This window comes from Ranitomeya variabilis, chromosome 2 (assembly GCF_051348905.1).
Source record: "Ranitomeya variabilis isolate aRanVar5 chromosome 2, aRanVar5.hap1, whole genome shotgun sequence".
Lineage (NCBI taxonomy): Eukaryota > Metazoa > Chordata > Amphibia > Anura > Dendrobatidae > Ranitomeya > Ranitomeya variabilis.
Window position 1 is genome coordinate 1,116,314,107 of NC_135233.1, and position 19,400 is coordinate 1,116,333,506.

Sequence of the window (19,400 nt, forward strand, 5' to 3'; positions counted from 1 at the left end):
AAATAGCTGACAAGATAACTCCTTCCTTAAGAATACCCACAGGTTCAGCGACTCCAGGAGCATCAGGCACAAAGCTCCTAGACAGAGCATCGGCCTTCACATTCTTAGAACCTGGTAAATACGAGACCACAAAGTCAAAACGGGAGAAAAACAATGACCAGCGGGCCTGTCTAGGATTCAGGCGTTTAGCAGACTCGAGATACATCAGATTTTTGTGATCAGTCAAGACCACCACACGATACTTAGCACCCTCGAGCCAATGACGCCACTCCTCAAATGCCCACTTCATGGCCAACAACTCCCGATTGCCCACATCATAATTTCGCTCTGCCGGCGAAAACTTCCTAGAGAAAAAGGCACAAGGTCTCATAGTAGAGCAACCAGGGCCTCTCTGCGACAAAACGGCCCCTGCCCCAATCTCCGAAGCATCCACCTCCACCTGAAAGGGAAGTGAGATGTCAGGCTGGCACAAAACAGGCGCCGAAGTAAATCGGCGTTTCAACTCCTGGAAAGCCTCCACGGCAGCAGAAGCCCAGTTAGCTACATCAGAGCCTTTCTTGGTCATATCCGTCAATGGTTTAACAACGCTAGAAAAATTTGCGATAAAACGACGGTAGAAGTTAGCAAAACCCAAGAACTTCTGAAGACTCTTAACTGACGAGGGCTGAGTCCAATCATGAATAGCTCGGACCTTGACTGGGTCTATCTCCACAGCAGAAGGGGAAAAAATGAACCCCAAAAAGGGAACCCTCTGTACACCAAAGAGACACTTTGAGCCTTTAACAAACAAAGAATTTTCACGCAGAATCTTAAAAACCATCCTGACCTGCTCCACATGCGAGTCCCAATCATCAGAAAAAAACAGAATATCATCCAGATAAACAATCAAAAATTTATCCAGATACTTCCGGAAAATGTCATGCATGAAGGACTGAAAGACTGAAGGTGCGTTAGAGAGCCCAAATGGCATCACCAAGTACTCAAAATGACCTTCGGGCGTATTGAATGCGGTTTTCCATTCATCGCCTTGCTTAATGCGCACAAGGTTGTACGCACCACGAAGGTCTATCTTGGTGAACCACTTGGCACCTTTAATCCGGGCAAACAAGTCTGACAACAGCGGCAAAGGATACTGAAATTTGACAGTGATCTTGTTTAAAAGCCGATAGTCAATACAAGGCCTCAAAGATCCGTCCTTTTTGGCCACAAAGAAGAATCCCGCACCAAGAGGGGAAGAAGAAGGACGGATATGCCCCTTCTCAAGAGACTCCTTAATATATGAACGCTGTTATGACCCCAATGGCGAGGGTCTCAGAGGAACGTGGAAGTCTGCAGAATACAAAAATCCAGCTCATAGGGCAGTGGTAACTGGGTTGACCATATATCTACTCCTAACGCCAACACTAGAAGTAGCCGGGGATCATTCCTACGTTGATTCTAGATGACACGCGCCAGCCGGAGAATCTAGCTACCCCTAGTAGAGGAAAACAAAGACCTTTCTTGCCTCCAGAGAAGGGGACCCCAAAGCTGGATAGAAGCCCCCCACAAATAATGACGGTGAGGTAAGAGGAAATGACAAACACAGAAATGAACCAGGTTTAGCACAGAGAGGCCCGCTTACTGATAGCAGAATAAAGAAAGGTAACTTATATGGTCAACAAAAACCCTATCAAAATCCACACTGGAAATTCAAGAACCCCCGAACCGTCTAACGGTCCGGGGGGAGAACACCAGCCCCCTAGAGCTTCCAGCAAAGGTCAGGATATAGATTTGGAACAAGCTGGACAAAAATACAAAACCAAAACAAATAGCAAAAAGCAAAAGGCAGACTTAGCTGATATAACTGGAACCAGGATCAGTAGACAAGAGCACAGCAGACTAGCTCTGATAACTACGTTGCCAGGCATTGAACTGAAGGTCCAGGGAGCTTATATAGCAACACCCCTAACTAACGACCCAGGTGCGGATAAAAGGAAGGACAGAAAAACCAGAGTCAAAAAACTAGTAACCACTAGAGGGAGCAAAAAGCAAATTCACAACAGTACCCCCCCCTTAGTGAGGGGTCACCGAACCCTCACCACGACCACCAGGGCGATCAGGATGAGCGGCATGAAAGGCACGAACTAAATCGGCCGCATGAACATCAGAGGCGACCACCCAGGAATTATCCTCCTGACCATAGCCCTTCCACTTGACCAGGTACTGAAGCCTCCGCCTGGAGAGGCGAGAATCCAAGATCTTCTCCACCACGTACTCCAACTCGCCCTCAACCAACACCGGAGCAGGAGGCTCAGCAGAAGGAACTACAGGCACAATGTACCGCCGCAACAAGGACCTATGAAATACATTGTGAATAGCAAACGACACAGGAAGATCCAGACGAAAAGATACAGGATTAAGGATTTCCAATATCTTGTAAGGCCCAATAAAACGAGGTTTAAATTTGGGAGAGGAGACCTTCATAGGAACAAAGCGGGAAGAAAGCCATACCAAATCCCCAACGCGTAGTCGGGGACCCACACCGCGGCGGCGGTTGGCAAAGCGCTGAGCCTTCTCCTGTGACAACTTCAAGTTGTCCACCACATGATTCCAGATCTGCTGCAACCTATCCACCACAGAATCCACCCCAGGACAGTCAGAAGGCTCCACATGACCCGAAGAAAAGCGAGGATGGAAACCAGAGTTGCAGAAAAAAGGCGAAACCAAGGTGGCGGAACTAGCCCGATTATTAAGGGCAAACTCAGCCAACGGCAAGAATGTCACCCAATCGTCGTGATCAGCAGAGACAAAACACCTCAAATAAGCCTCCAAAGTCTGATTGGTTCGCTCCGTCTGTCCATTAGTCTGAGGATGGAAAGCAGACGAAAACGACAAATCAATGCCCATCCTACTACAAAAGGATCGCCAGAACCTGGAAACGAACTGGGATCCTCTGTCTGACACAATATTCTCAGGGATGCCGTGCAAACGAACCACGTTCTGGAAAAACACAGGAACCAGATCGGAAGAGGAAGGCAGCTTAGGCAAGGGAACCAAATGGACCATCTTGGAGAAGCGATCACATATCACCCAGATAACGGACATGCCCTGAGATAGCGGAAGATCAGAAATGAAATCCATGGAGATATGTGTCCAAGGTCTCTTCGGGACAGGCAAGGGCAAGAGCAAACCGCTGGCACGAGAACAGCAAGGCTTAGCTCGAGCACAAGTCCCACAGGACTGCACAAATGACCGCACATCCCTTGACAAGGAAGGCCACCAAAAGGACCTGGCCACCAGATCTCTGGTGCCAAAAATTCCCGGGTGACCTGCCAACACCGAGGAATGAACCTCGGAAATGACTCTGCTGGTCCACTTATCCGGAACAAACAGTCTGTCAGGTGGACAAGACTCAGGCCTATCAGCCTGAAATCTCTGCAACACACGTCGCAGATCCGGAGAAATAGCTGACAAGATAACTCCATCTTTAAGAATACCAACAGGATCAGCGACTCCAGGAGCATCAGGCACAAAGCTCCTAGAAAGAGCATCGGCCTTCACATTCTTTGAACCTGGTAAATACGAGACAACAAAATCAAAGCGGGAGAAAAACAATGACCAGCGGGCCTGTCTCGGATTAAGGCGTTTAGCAGACTCGAGATACATCAGATTTTTGTGATCAGTCAAGACCACCACACGATGCTTAGCACCCTCGAGCCAATGACGCCACTCCTCAAATGCCCATTTCATGGCCAACAACTCCCGATTGCCCACATCATAATTTCGCTCGGCAGGCGAAAACTTCCTAGAGAAAAAGGCACAAGGTTTCATAACAGAGCAACCAGGGCCTCTCTGCGACAAAACGGCCCCTGCCCCAATCTCCGAAGCATCCACCTCAACCTGAAAGGGAAGTGAGACGTCAGGCTGGCACAAAACAGGCGCCGAAGTAAACCGGCGTTTCAACTCCTGGAAAGCCTCCATGGCAGCAGGAGCCCAGTTAGCTACATCGGAGCCCTTCTTGGTCATATCCGTCAAAGGTTTCACAATGCTAGAAAAATTAGCGATAAAACGACGGTAGAAGTTAGCGAAGCCCAAGAACTTCTGAAGACTCTTAACTGACGAGGGCTGAGTCCAATCAAGAATAGCTCGGACCTTGACTGGGTCCATCTCCACAGCAGAAGGGGAAAAAATGAACCCCAAAAAGGGAACCTTCTGCACACCAAAGAGACACTTTGAGCCCTTGACAAACAAAGAATTTTCACGCAAAATTTTAAAGACCAACCTGACCTGCTCCACATGCGAATCCCAATTATCAGAAAAAACCAAAATATCATCCAGATAAACAATCAAAAATTTATCCAGATACTTCCGGAAAATGTCATGCATAAAGGACTGAAAAACTGAAGGCGCATTGGAGAGCCCAAAAGGCATCACCAAGTACTCAAAATGACCTTCGGGCGTATTGAATGCGGTTTTCCATTCATCACCCTGCTTAATGCGCACAAGGTTGTACGCACCACGAAGGTCTATCTTGGTGAACCACTTGGCACCCTTAATCCGGGCAAACAAGTCAGACAACAGCGGTAAAGGATACTGAAATTTGACAGTGATCTTATTTAAAAGCCGATAATCAATACAAGGTCTCAAAGATCCGTCCTTTTTTGCCACAAAAAAGAATCCCGCACCAAGAGGGGAAGAAGACGGACGAATATGTCCCTTCTCCAGAGACTCCTTGATATATGAACGCATAGCGGTATGTTCAGGTACCGACAGATTAAACAGTCTTCCCTTAGGAAATTTACTGCCTGGGATCAAATCTATAGCACAGTCACAGTCCCTATGAGGAGGCAGTGCACTGGACTCAGACTCACTGAAGACATCCTGATAATCAGACAAATACTCCGGAACTTCCGAAGGCGTAGAAGAAGCAATAGACACAGGCAGGGAATCCCCATGAATACCACGACAGCCCCAACTTGAGACTGACATAGCCTTCCAGTCCAGGACTGGATTATGGGTCTGTAACCATGGCAGCCCTAAAACAACCAAATCATGCATTTTATGTAAAACCAGGAAACGTATCACCTCGCGGTGTTCAGGAGTCATGCACATGGTAACCTGTGTCCAATACTGCGGTTTATTTGCTGCCAATGGTGTAGCATCAATACCCCTAAGAGGAATAGGATTTTCTAATGGTTCAAGAGTAAAACCACAGCGCTTAGCAAATGAGAGATCCATGAGACTCAGGGCAGCACCTGAATCTACAAACGCCATGACAGGATAAGATGACAGTGAGCAAATCAAAGTTACAGACAGAATAAATTTAGGTTGCAAATTACCAACGGTGACAGGACTAACAACCTTAGCTATACGTTTAGAGCATGCTGAGATAACATGTGTAGAATCACCACAGTAGTAGCACAAGCCATTCCGGCGTCTATGAATTTTCTGCTCATTTCTAGTCAGGATTCTATCACATTGCATTAAATCAGGTGTCTGTTCAGACAACACCATGAGGGAATTTGCGGTTTTTCTATCACATTGCACCGAATTAGGTGTCTGTTCAGACAACACCATGAGGGAATTTGCGGTTTTGCGCTCCCGCAACCGCCGGTCAATTTGAATAGCCAGTGCCATAGTATCATTCAGACCTGTGGGAATGGGAAAACCCACCATAACATTCTTAATGGCTTCAGAAAGGCCATTTCTAAAATTAGCGGCCAGTGCACACTCGTTCCAATGTGTCAGCACGGACCATTTCCGAAATTTTTGGCAATACACTTCAGCCTCGTCCTGCCCCTGAGACATAGCCAGCAAGGCCTTTTCTGCCTGAATCTCAAGATTGGGTTCCTCATAAAGTAAACCGAGCGCCAGAAAAAACGCATCAAGATCAGCCAATGCCGGATCTCCTGGCGCCAGCGAAAAAGCCCAATCCTGAGGGTCGCCCCGTAAGAACGAAATAACAATTTTTACTTGCTGAGCAGAATCTCCAGATGAACAGGGTCTCAGGGACAAAAACAATTTACAATTATTCACGAAATTCCTAAACTTAAACCTGTCTCCGGAAAACAGTTCAGGAATCGGTATTTTAGGTTCTGACCTAGGATTTCTGATAACATAGTCTTGTATGCCCTGCACACGAGTAGCCAGCTGGTCCACACTTGTAATCAAGGTCTGGACATTCATGTCTGCAGCAAGCATAGCCACTCTGAGGTAAAGGGGAAGAAGAAAAAAAAAACTCAGAATCTTCTTTCTTATAATCCCTCTTCTGCAATGCATTAAACATTTAATACTGGCCTGGCAAACTTTTATGACCCCAATGGCGAGGGTCTCAGAGGAACGTGGAAGTCTGCAGAATACAAAAATCCAGCTCATAGGGCAGTGGTAACTGGGTTGACCATATATCTACTCCTAACGCCAACACTAGAAGTAGCCGGGGATCATTCCTACGTTGATTCTAGATGACACGCGCCAGCCGGAGAATCTAGCTACCCCTAGTAGAGGAAAACAAAGACCTTTCTTGCCTCCAGAGAAGGGGACCCCAAAGCTGGATAGAAGCCCCCCACAAATAATGACGGTGAGGTAAGAGGAAATGACAAACACAGAAATGAACCAGGTTTAGCACAGAGAGGCCTGCTTACTGATAGCAGAATAAAGAAAGGTAACTTATATGGTCAACAAAAACCCTATCAAAATCCACACTGGAAATTCAAGAACCCCCGAACCGTCTAACGGTCCGGGGGGAGAACACCAGCCCCCTAGAGCTTCCAGCAAAGGTCAGGATATAGATTTGGAACAAGCTGGACAAAAATACAAAACCAAAACAAATAGCAAAAAGCAAAAGGCAGACTTAGCTGATATAACTGGAACCAGGATCAGTAGACAAGAGCACAGCAGACTAGCTCTGATAACTACGTTGCCAGGCATTGAACTGAAGGTCCAGGGAGCTTATATAGCAACACCCCTAACTAACGACCCAGGTGCGGATAAAAGGAATGACAGAAAAACCAGAGTCAAAAAACTAGTAACCACTAGAGGGAGCAAAAAGCAAATTCACAACAGAACGCATTGCGGTATGTTCAGGTACCGACAGATTAAACAATCTCCCCTTAGGAAACTTACTGCCAGGAATCAAATCTATTGCACAGTCACAGTCCCTATGAGGAGGCAGTGCACTGGACTTAGACTCGCTGAAGACATCCTGATAATCAGACAAATACGCCGGAACTTCCGAAGGCGTAGAAGAAGCAATAGACAAGGGCAAGGAATCTCCATGAATTCCATGGCAGCCCCAACTTGACACTGACATTGCCTTCCAGTCCAAGACTGGATTATGGGTCTGTAACCATGGCAAACCCAAAACAACCAAATCATGCATTTTATGCAGAACCAGAAAACGTATCACCTCCCGATGTTCGGGAGTCATGCACATGGTAACCTGTGTCCAAAACTGCGGTTTATTTTCTGCCAAAGGCGTAGCATCAATACCCCTAAGAGGAATAGGATTTTCTAATGGCTCCAGAACAAAACCGCAGCGCTTGGCAAATGACAGATCCATAAGACTCAGGGCAGCACCTGAGTCTACAAACGCCATGACAGGATATGATGACAGTGAGCAAATCAAAGTTACAGACAGAATAAATTTAGGTTGCAAATTACCAATGGCGACAGGACTAACAACCTTAGTAATACGTTTAGAGCATGCTGAGATAACATGTGTAGAATCACCACAGTAGTAACACAAGCCATTCTGGCGTCTATGAATTTTCCGCTCATTTCTAGTCAGGATTCTATCACATTGCATTAATTCAGGTGCCTGTTCAGACAACACCATGAGGGAATTTGCGGTTTTGCACTCCCGCAACCGCCGGTCAATTTGAATTGCCAGGGCCATGGAATCATTCAGACCTGTGGGAATGGGAAAACCCACCATCACATTCTTAATGGCTTCAGAAAGGCCATTTCTAAAATTTGCAGCCAATGCACACTCGTTCCACTGGGTCAGCACGGACCATTTCCGAAATTTTTGGCAATACACTTCAGCCTCGTCCTGGCCCTGAGACATGGCCAGCAAGGCTTTTTCTGCCTGAATCTCAAGATTGGGTTCCTCATAAAGCAACCCGAGCGCCAGAAAAAATGCATCAATATCAGCCAATGCCGGATCTCCTGGCGCCAGCGAGAAGGCCCAATCCTGAGGGTCGCCCCGTAAAAAAGAAATAACAATTTTCACTTCCTGAGCGGAGTCTCCAGATGAACAGGGTCTCAGGGACAAAAACAATTTACAATTATTCCTGAAATTTCTAAATTTAAATCGGTCTCCGGAAAACAGTTCAGGAGTCGGTATCTTAGGTTCTGACATAGGATTTCTGGTAATATAATCTTGTATGCCCTGCACACGAGCAGCAAGCTGGTCCACACCTGTAATCAAGGTCTGGACATTCATGTCTGCAGCAAACACAAGCCACTCAGAGGTAAAGGGGAAAAGAAAAAAAAAATGAGAGAGAGAAAAAAAAACCTCAGAATTTTCTTTCTTATAATCCCGCTTCTGCAATGCATTTAACATTTAATACAGGCCTGGCAAACTGTTATGACCCCAATGGCGAGGGTCTCAGAGGAACAAGTAAGTCTGCGAAGTACCAAAATCCAGCTCATAGGGCAGTGGTAACTGGGTTGACCATATATCTACTCCTAACGCCAACACTAGAAGTAGCCGGGGAACATGCCTACGTTGGTCGCTAGATGTCTCGCGCCAGCCGGAGGACTAACTACCCCTAGAAGAGGAAAACAAAGACCTCTCTTGCCTCCAGAGAATAGACCCCAAAAGTTGGATACAAGCCCCCCACAAATAATAACGGTGAGGTAAGAGGAAATGACAAACACAGAAATGAACTAGGTTTAGCAAAGAGAGGCCCACTTACTAATAGCAGAATGTAGTAAGATAACTTATATGGTCAACAAAAACCCTATCAAAAATCCACACTGGAAATTCAAGAACCCCCGAACCGTCTAACGGCCCGGGGGGAGAACTCCAGCCTCCCTAGAGCTTCCAGCAAGGTTAGGATGCAGATTATGTACAAGCTGGACAAAAATGCAAACAAAAACAAATAGCAAAAAGCAAGAAAGCAGACTTTGCTTAATCTAGCAGGAACCAGGATCAGTAGACCAGAGCACAACAGATTAGCTCTGATTACAACGTTGCCAGGCATTGAACTGAAGGTCCAGGGAGCTTATATAGCAACACCCCTGACCTAACGACCCAGGTGAGCATACAAGGGATGGCAGACATTCCCAGAGTCAAATCACTAGTAACCACTAGAGGGAGCCAAAAAGGTAAATTCACAACAGCTGCCAACCTGCAGAAAGACAACACTGCACAGTACCGCTTGTGACCACTAGAGGGAGCCCAAAAATAGAGTTCACAACAGGCATGGCCACGGAAGGTTACGTGTCCATTACGGCGCAATGGGTTAATGTGGTGGATGCATGGTCCACAGGGGACAGCCTACTAAGTCTGTCTGCAGTCCCTAATTCAAATTGCCCCCCACTGTCTAAATCTGAGCTTCAACCTTCTGGCTCTCATTAAGTGCTGTTTTTTAAAAAACTTGGTGGTTAGGGCCTACTAACGGTGTCTGCCGCTCCCTGGTGTTTTCCTCAACTGAATAAATCTGAGCTTCAACCTTCTGGCTCTCATTAAGTGATGTTTTTTAAAAAAATTTGGTGGTTAGGGCCTACTAACGGTGTCTGCCGCTCCCTGGTGTTTTCCTCAACTGAATAAATCTGAGCTTCAACCTTCTGGCTCTCATTAAGTGATGTTTTTTAAAAAATTTGGTGGTTAGGGCCTACTAACGGTGTCTGCCGCTCCCTGGTGTTTTCCTCAACTGAATAAATCTGAGCTTCAACCTTCTGGCTCTCATTAAGTGATGTTTTTTAAAAAAATTGGTGGTTAGGGCCTACTAACGGTGTCTGCCCCTCCCTGGTGTTTGTCCTCAACTGTATAAAGCTGAGCTTCAACCTTCTGGCTTTTGGCCTATAGTATCAGATATTAAACTGCATTTGGCCTTCATCTTTGGTTACGGCCTACTAACGGTGTCTGCCGCTCCCTGGTGTTTTCCTCAACTGAATAAATCTGAGCTTCAACCTTCTGGCTCTCATTAAGTGATGTTTTTTAAAAACTTTGGTGGTTAGGGCCTACTAACGGTGTCTGCCGCTCCCTGGTGTTTTCCTCAACTGAATAAATCTGAGCTTCAACCTTCTGGCTCTCATTAAGTGATGTTTTTTAAAAAATTGGTGGTTAGGGCCTACTAATGGTGTCTGCCCCTCCCTGGTGTTTGTCCTCAACTGAATAAAGCTGAGCTTCAACCTTCTGGCTTTCGGCCTATAGTATCAGATATTAAACTGCATTTGGCCTTCAACTTTGGTTACGGCCTACTAACGGTGTCTGCCGCTCCCTGGTGTTGTCCTCCACTGTATAAAGCTGAGCTTCAGTCTTTAGGCTTTTGGCCTATAGTAGCAGATATTAAACTGCATTTGGCCTACTAGTGTGGTTGGGCCCTTAAAACAGTGTCTGCTGCTCCTGGGTTTGCTCCTCCACTGAACAAAGCAATGCCGCCTGTTTAGTCCTGTTACCAATTTTGAACTGCATTTAGCCTACTTTATTCTTTGACCCTATATCTGTTTTTCCTCCTCATCCTGCCCATTGCCCAGCCACTGCTAGATGAGTCTGCTGGTACATTGACCTAGACCAATACATTCCCCTTGTACTCTACACAGCCCGAATCTGACCCTGCTGAATGTAAAGTTCCCCTTCCCGCATGTTATACCACCTTACACAGGGACAAAGAGGAAGGTGCAGATGAAAGTGCAGGTTCCCTCATCAGGTGGGGGGGCATACTCGTTGGCGACGTCACTGGCACAGTGCTCCTCAGAGTACGCAAAAGTGTCGCTGCTGGTGGGAGGCGCCCCCGCCGTGCAAACACACCGCTGTACTTTGAGGGGCCCTGTGCCAGTGCCAACGAGTGGGCCCCCTGTTGTGAATTTGGATTCTGGGCTCCCCCGGTGGCTACTGGTGGAATTGAACTTGTGACATCATCTTCCCTGTTCACCTGTTCTGATTAGATCTGGGTGTCGCTATATAACCTGGCTTCTCTGTTAGATGCTTGCCGGTCAACAATGTTATCAGAAGCCTCTCTGTGCTTGTTCCTGCTCCCAGACATCTACTAGATAAGTTGGACATTCGTCCATGTTTTGTTTTTGTATTTTGGTTCCAGTTCACAGCTGCAGTTTCGTTACTGTGTCTGGAAGGCTCTTGTTGATCAGGAATTGCCACTCTGGTATTATGAGTTAATGCCAGAGTCCTAAAGTAATTTCTGGATGTGTTTTGTTAGGGTTTTCTACTGACCATGAAAGTATGCTTTCTGTCTTCTGCTATCTAGAAAGCGGACCTCAAATTTGCTAAAACTATTTTCCTGCTGCGTTTGTTGTTTCATCTCATATCACCGCCAATATATGTGGGGGGCTTCTGTCTCCTTTTGGGCATTTCTCTAGAGGTGAGTCAGGTCTTATATTTCCCTCTGCTAGCATTATTTAGTTCTCCGGCCGGCGCTGGGCATATAGGGATAAAAAGTAGGACATGCTACCTGGCTACTTCTAGATGATGCGGTAGGTTTAGTTCATGGTCAGTACAGTTACATCTTCCAAGAGCTTGTTCCTATAGAGGCTTATGCTAGTTCTCTGGCCATGGAGATCATGACAGTTTGACCGGCCCACTAAAGGGTTAAAATCCTTGGCTGAGAAAGGAGAGAAATAAGAAGTCTGCTGAGAGTTTTTTTTTTTTTTTTTTTTTTTTTCCTCTGTGCTCTTAATTGGATCACTTGCCAGTCTGTCTATGCTGCAGTCTTTCTTTTTTTTCTCTCTCCTTATAATCTTTGAATGGCTTTGTGTTCACCTGTTAATAATGGATCTTCAGAGTGTAACTGCAGGTTTGAATAATCTCACCACGAAAGTACAAAATTTGCAAGATTTTATTATTCATGCTCCGGTATCTGAGCCGAGAATTCCTTTGCCGGAATTCTTCTCAGGGAATAGATCTAGCTTTCAGAATTTTAGAAATAATTGTAAGCTATTTTTGTCCCTGAAATCTCGTTCTGCTGGAGACTCTGCACAGCAGGTTGGGATTGTGATTTCCTTGCTCCGCGGCGACCCTCAAGACTGGGCTTTTGCATTGGCACCAGGGGATCCTGCGTTGCGCAATGTGGATGCGTTTTTTTTGGCCTTGGGCTTGCTGTATGAGGAACCTCATTTGGAACTTCAGGCAGAAAAAACTTTGATGTCCCTATCGCAGGGGCAAGATGAAGCTGAAATTTACTGCCAAAGATTCCGTAAATGGTCTGTGCTTACTCAGTGGAATGAGTGTGCCTTGGCGGCTACTTTCAGAGAGGGTCTCTCTGATGCCATTAAGGATGTTATGGTGGGGTTCCCTGTGCCTGCAGGTCTGAATGAGTCCATGACAATGGCCATTCAGATCGATAGGCGTCTGCGGGAGCGCAAACCTGTGCACCATCTGGCGGTATCCACTGAGAAGACGCCAGAAAGCATGCAGTGTGATAGAATTCTGTCCAGAAGCGAGCGGCAGAATTTTAGACGGAAAAATGGGTTGTGTTTCTATTGTGGGGATTCTACTCATGTTATATCAGCGTGCTCTAAGCGTACTAAAAAGCTTGATAAATCCGTTTCCATTGGCACTTTACAGTCTAAATTTATTTTGTCTGTGACCCTGATTTGCTCTTTGTCATCTATTACTACTGACGCCTATATCGACTCTGGCGCCGCTTTGAGTCTTATGGATTGGTCCTTTGCCAATCGTTGTGGGTATGATTTAGAGCCTTTGGAAACTCTTATTCCTCTGAAGGGGATTGACTCCACCCCATTGGCTAATAATAAACCACAATACTGGACACAAGTGACTATGTGTATTAATCCGGATCACCAGGAGACTATTCGTTTTCTAGTGCTGTATAATCTACATGAGGATTTGGTGCTGGGATTGCCATGGCTGCAGTCTCACAACCCAGTCCTTGACTGGAGAGCTATGTCTGTGTTGAGCTGGGGATGTAAGGGGACTCATGGGGACGTACCTTTGGTGTCCATTTCATCATCTATTCCCTCTGAAATCCCTGAGTTCCTGTCTGATTATCGTGACGTCTTTGAAGAACCCAAGCTGGGTTCACTACCTCCGCACCGTGAGTGCGATTGTGCTATAGATTTAATTCCGGGTAGTAAATACCCAAAGGGTCGTTTATTTAATCTGTCTGTGCCTGAACATACTGCTATGCGAGAATATATAAAGGAGTCCTTGGAAAAGGGACATATTCGTCCATCGTCATCTCCCTTAGGAGCCGGTTTTTTCTTTGTGTCAAAAAAAGACGGCTCTTTGAGACCATGTATTGATTATCGGCTTTTGAATAAAATCACGGTTAAATATCAATACCCATTGCCGTTGCTGACTGATTTGTTTGCTCGCATAAAGGGGGCCAAGTGGTTCTCTAAGATTGATCTCCGTGGGGCGTATAATTTGGTGCGGATCAGGCAGGGGGATGAGTGGAAAACCGCATTTAATACGCCCGAGGGCCACTTTGAGTATTTGGTGATGCCTTTTGGTCTTTCTAATGCCCCTTCAGTCTTCCAGTCCTTTATGCATGATATTTTCCGCGATTTTTTGGATAAATTTATGATAGTGTATCTGGATGATATTCTGATTTTTTCGGATGACTGGGACTCTCATGTCCGGCAAGTTAAGAGGGTTTTTCAGGTTTTGCGGTCTAATTCTCTGTGTGTCAAGGGTTCTAAGTGCGTTTTTGGGGTTCAGAGAATTTCCTTTTTGGGATATATTTTTTCTCCCTCTTCCATTGAGATGGATCCTGTCAAGGTTCAAGCTATTTGTGATTGGACGCAGCCCTCTTCTCTTAAAAGTCTTCAGAAATTTTTGGGCTTTGCCAACTTTTATCGTCGATTTATTTCTGGTTTTTCGGATGTCGTTAAGCCATTGACCGATTTGACTAGACAGGGTGCTGATGTTGCTAATTGGTCCCCTGATGCTGTGGAGGCCTTTCAGGAGCTTAAGCGCCGTTTTTCTTCTGCCCCTGTGTTGCGTCAGCCTGATGTGACTCTTCCTTTTCAGGTTGAGGTCGACGCTTCTGAGATCGGAGCTGGGGCAGTGTTGTCGCAGAAAAGTTCTGACTGCGCCGTGATGAGGCCTTGTGCCTTCTTTTCCCGTAAATTTTCGCCCGCTGAGCGGAATTATGATGTTGGGAATCGGGAGCTTTTGGCCATGAAGTGGGCGTTTGAGGAGTGGCGCCATTGGCTCGAGGGGGCCAGACATCAGGTGGTGGTATTGACTGACCACAAAAATTTGATTTATCTTGAGACCGCCAGGCGCCTGAATCCTAGACAGGCGCGCTGGTCATTATTTTTTTCTCGGTTTAATTTTGTGGTATCGTACCTACCAGGTTCTAAGAATGTTAAGGCGGATGCCCTTTCTAGGAGTTTTGAGCCTGATTCACCTGGCAACTCTGACCCCACAGGTATTCTTAAGGAGGGAGTTATCTTGTCAGCTGTTTCTCCAGACCTGCGGCGGGCCTTGCAGGAGTTTCAGGCGGATAGACCGGATCGTTGTCCGCCTGATAGGCTGTTTGTTCCTGATGATTGGACCAGTAAAGTCATCTCTGAGGTGCATTCTTCTGCGTTGGCAGGTCATCCTGGAATTTTTGGTACCAGGGATTTGGTGGCAAGATCCTTCTGGTGGCCTTCCCTGTCACGAGATGTGCGAGGCTTTGTGCAGTCTTGTGACGTTTGTGCTCGGGCCAAGCCTTGTTGTTCTCGGGCTAGTGGATTATTGTTGCCCTTGCCTATTCCTAAGAGGCCTTGGACACACATCTCGATGGATTTTATTTCAGATCTGCCTGTTTCTCAGAAGATGTCTGTCATCTGGGTGGTGTGTGACCGTTTTTCTAAGATGGTTCATTTGGTTCCCCTGCCCAAATTGCCTTCTTCTTCCGAGTTGGTGCCCCTGTTTTTTCAAAATGTTGTTCGTTTGCATGGTATTCCTGAGAATATCGTTTCTGACAGAGGAACCCAATTTGTGTCTAGATTTTGGCGGGCATTTTGTGCTAGGATGGGCATAGATTTGTCTTTTTCGTCTGCTTTTCACCCTCAGACTAATGGCCAGACCGAGCGGACTAATCAGACCCTGGAGACATATCTGAGGTGTTTTGTGTCTGCTGACCAGGATGATTGGGTTGCTTTTTTGCCATTGGCGGAGTTCGCCCTCAATAATCGGGCCAGCTCTGCCACCTTGGTTTCCCCGTTTTTCTGTAATTCGGGGTTCCATCCTCGATTTTCCTCCGGTCAGATGGAATCCTCGGATTGTCCTGGAGTGGATGCGGTGGTGGAGAGATTGCATCATATCTGGGGGCAGGTGATGGACAATTTAAAGTTGTCCCAGGAGAAGACTCAGCTTTTTGCCAACCGTCACCGTCGTGTTGGTCCTCGGCTTTGTGTTGGAGATTTGGTGTGGTTGTCTTCTCGTTTTGTCCCTATGAGGGTCTCATCTCCTAAGTTTAAGCCTCGGTTCATCGGTCCGTATAAAATATTGGAGATTCTTAACCCTGTTTCCTTCCGTTTGGACCTCCCTGCATCCTTTTCTATTCATAACGTTTTTCATCGGTCGTTATTGCGCAGGTATGAGGCACCGGTTGTGCCTTCCGTTGAGCCTCCTGCTCCGGTGTTGGTTGAGGGTGAGTTGGAGTACGTTGTGGAAAAAATCCTAGACTCCCGTGTTTCCAGACGGAGACTCCAGTATCTGGTCAAGTGGAAGGGATACGGCCAGGAGGATAATTCTTGGGTCACTGCATCTGATGTTCATGCCTCTGATCTGGTTCGTGCCTTTCATAGGGCCCATCCTGATCGCCCTGGTGGTTCTGGTGAGGGTTCGGTGCCCCCTCCTTGAGGGGGGGGTACTGTTGTGAATTTGGATTCTGGGCTCCCCCGGTGGCTACTGGTGGAATTGAACTTGTGACATCATCTTCCCTGTTCACCTGTTCTGATTAGATCTGGGTGTCGCTATATAACCTGGCTTCTCTGTTAGATGCTTGCCGGTCAACAATGTTATCAGAAGCCTCTCTGTGCTTGTTCCTGCTCCCAGACATCTACTAGATAAGTTGGACATTCGTCCATGTTTTGTTTTTGTATTTTGGTTCCAGTTCACAGCTGCAGTTTCGTTACTGTGTCTGGAAAGCTCTTGTTGATCAGGAATTGCCACTCTGGTATTATGAGTTAATGCCAGAGTCCTAAAGTAATTTCTGGATGTGTTTTGTTAGGGTTTTCTACTGACCATGAAAGTATGCTTTCTGTCTTCTGCTATCTAGAAAGCGGACCTCAAATTTGCTAAAACTATTTTCCTGCTGCGTTTGTTGTTTCATCTCATATCACCGCCAATATATGTGGGGGGCTTCTGTCTCCTTTTGGGCATTTCTCTAGAGGTGAGTCAGGTCTTATATTTCCCTCTGCTAGCATTATTTAGTTCTCCGGCCGGCGCTGGGCATATAGGGATAAAAAGTAGGACATGCTACCTGGCTACTTCTAGATGATGCGGTAGGTTTAGTTCATGGTCAGTACAGTTACATCTTCCAAGAGCTTGTTCCTATAGAGGCTTATGCTAGTTCTCTGGCCATGGAGATCATGACAGCCCCCCCTGCTTGCTTAGGATCACAGCACTTGCAAACTTGACATACTTACCTCTCACTGCTCCACCGCCGTGACGTAGTCCACGTTTCCTGGGCCCACTAAAACCTTGAACCAGCCCTACCCCCCACAACTTTTGCCAAAAGACCCCCAATTTCCAATGCCCAACTATTATTATAAAGTTAATTAAGATTGACAAGCTTCAGAAAACAAGAATGGATGTTTTTGGCATTAAAATGGGCACTGTAGGTGTTTTCCTGGCCTCCACTCACTGCCGACTATGCTTCCCCATTGACTTGCATTGGGTTTCGCGTTTCGGTCGATCCCCGACTTTTAGCGATAATAGGCCGACTGCACTCGACTCGACTCTGGACAAAGTCGGGTTTCACAAAACCTGACTCGATCTTAAAAAAATTAAAGTCGCTCAACCCTAGCCAGCGCTACTATGGGCTCTACCTTACAATTCAACCCCATTTCCTCAGGAGCAGTGCTATATATGGGGCAGTTACCTTCCTCTGTGGCTATGGTCAGTTGCACAGCCTCACTTTCCTCACAGTTCCCATGCATCTCCTTATTTCCCTTAGCATCGTCGCTTGCTCCTGCTAGGGGTTCCTCAGCCATGTCACCCTGCAGAGTGACATGGCTGAGCACCTCTGCACCTGTAGACACATCATTAGGAGATAATTGGTTAGCAGGTAAAACATGCACATTTACATCATCCTCATCATCATTACGAGTCACAGCATTATCGGGTAAATCACTCGCTGGTAACGCATGCAATTTCACAGCATTATCATCAGCATTAGCATCATCCTTAGTATCAGATTGGGTAGGGGGGTCAGGGACATAATGTGCAAACATTCTCCCCAAATCAGTTCCCACCAAAACATCGGTGGGCAAGTTTTCAGACCACCCCACTTCCTTCACCCCGCTCCCGGCACCCCAATCTATAAAAACCAGGGCCATTGGCACGGGACAGTGGAAACCCCCATAGTTCATTGTAAAACACTTGCAATGCCACGGACATGGCCTCTCCATTCTGACTTTCCTCATTTTGTCTAATTTGAGTGAGTCGCAGGTCTGTCGGTCCGTGGTCTGTCTCTGTAAGGATTGCTCTAAAAGGAAAACAGCAGAAATATGCCAGAAAAATAACCCCCTACTATAGATGCTTCATTATTATTATTACTATGCTTCGTTATTGCTATCAATCTGACAATCGATCTGCTTCATCCTCAACCCCAATCCCATCACCATCACCCAACTTTCCTGATCCTTCTCACCCTGTATCCATCTGCTATTCCTGGTATGTCTGCTGGCTGCTATTACTGTTTTTTTTGCTTGCTTCCTTTGTTTTTCCCCTGCATGTCTTCTCACCTTAATTCATTGATGCCAACACACAGTTGGCTTTATCTGTCTATTTGGATCTGACTATTTCCTGTTTGTATTTTTGCTTCTGAATTCTAATTAATTCCCTCCTGTGTCTGTGATCAGTCTCACTACTGCCCCTCCCTCCTGATCACACCTGGCCTATTTCATGTGCACTTAGCCTGTTATAAATTCAGAGTCGCAGGTCTGTCGGACCATGGTCTGTCTCTAGAAGGATGGCACTGAAAGGATAACAGTAGAAATATGCCAAAAAAGAGCCAGAATTGAACAGAAGGTACAACTAACCACTTATTAACTGTACTAAACTTCTTTCTCTTCCACACTTACTCATCATGCTGACATATGCTCTAACAGTTTTGTTTCATTACTCCTCATTCTCCTTCGCTATCCCCAAACCCCAGCACCTTCTAACCATAGTTATTTATTAAGGTTGAAGGAAGACTGTAAGTCCATCTAGTTCAACCCATAGCCTAACCTAACATGCCCTAACATGTTGATCCAGAGGAAGGCAAAAAAAAACCATGTGGCAAAGAGTAACTCCACCATGGGGAAAAAAATTCCTTCCCGACTCCACATACGGCAATCAGACTAGTTCCCTGGATCAACGCCCTATCAAGGAATCTAGTGTATATACCCTGTAACATTATACTTTTCCAGAAAGGCATCCAGTCCCCTCTTAAATGTAAGTAATGAATCACTCATTACAACATCATACGGCAGAGAGTTCCATAGTCTCACTGCTCTTACAGTAAAGAATCCGCGTCTGTTATTATGCTTAAACCTTCTTTCCTCCAGACGTAGAGGATGCCCCCTTGTCCCTGTCTCAGGTCTATGATTAAAAAGATCATCAGAAAGGTCTTTGTACTGTCCCCTCATATATTTATACATTAAAATAAGATCACCCCTTAGTCTTCGTTTTTCCAAACTAAATAGCCCCAAGTGTAATAACCTATCTTGGTATTGCAGACCCCCCAGTCCTCTAATAACCTTGGTCGCTCTTCTCTGCACCCGCTCCAGTTCAGCTATGTCTTTCTTATACACTGGAGACCAGAACTGTGCACAGTATTCTAAGTGTGGTCGAACTAGTGACTTGTATAGAGGTAAAATTATATTCTCCTCATGAGCATCTATGCCTCTTTTAATACATCCCATTATTTTATTTGCCAATATAATCTCTCCTTCCCTCTTGCCTCCCCACCTGACCTCCTCCGCTGACCTGCTCCTCAACCTCAGAACTCTCCTAATAAAACAAGCCACCCACTCTCCTTCCCCCACCTGCTCTGTCTCTCTGCTTCTCC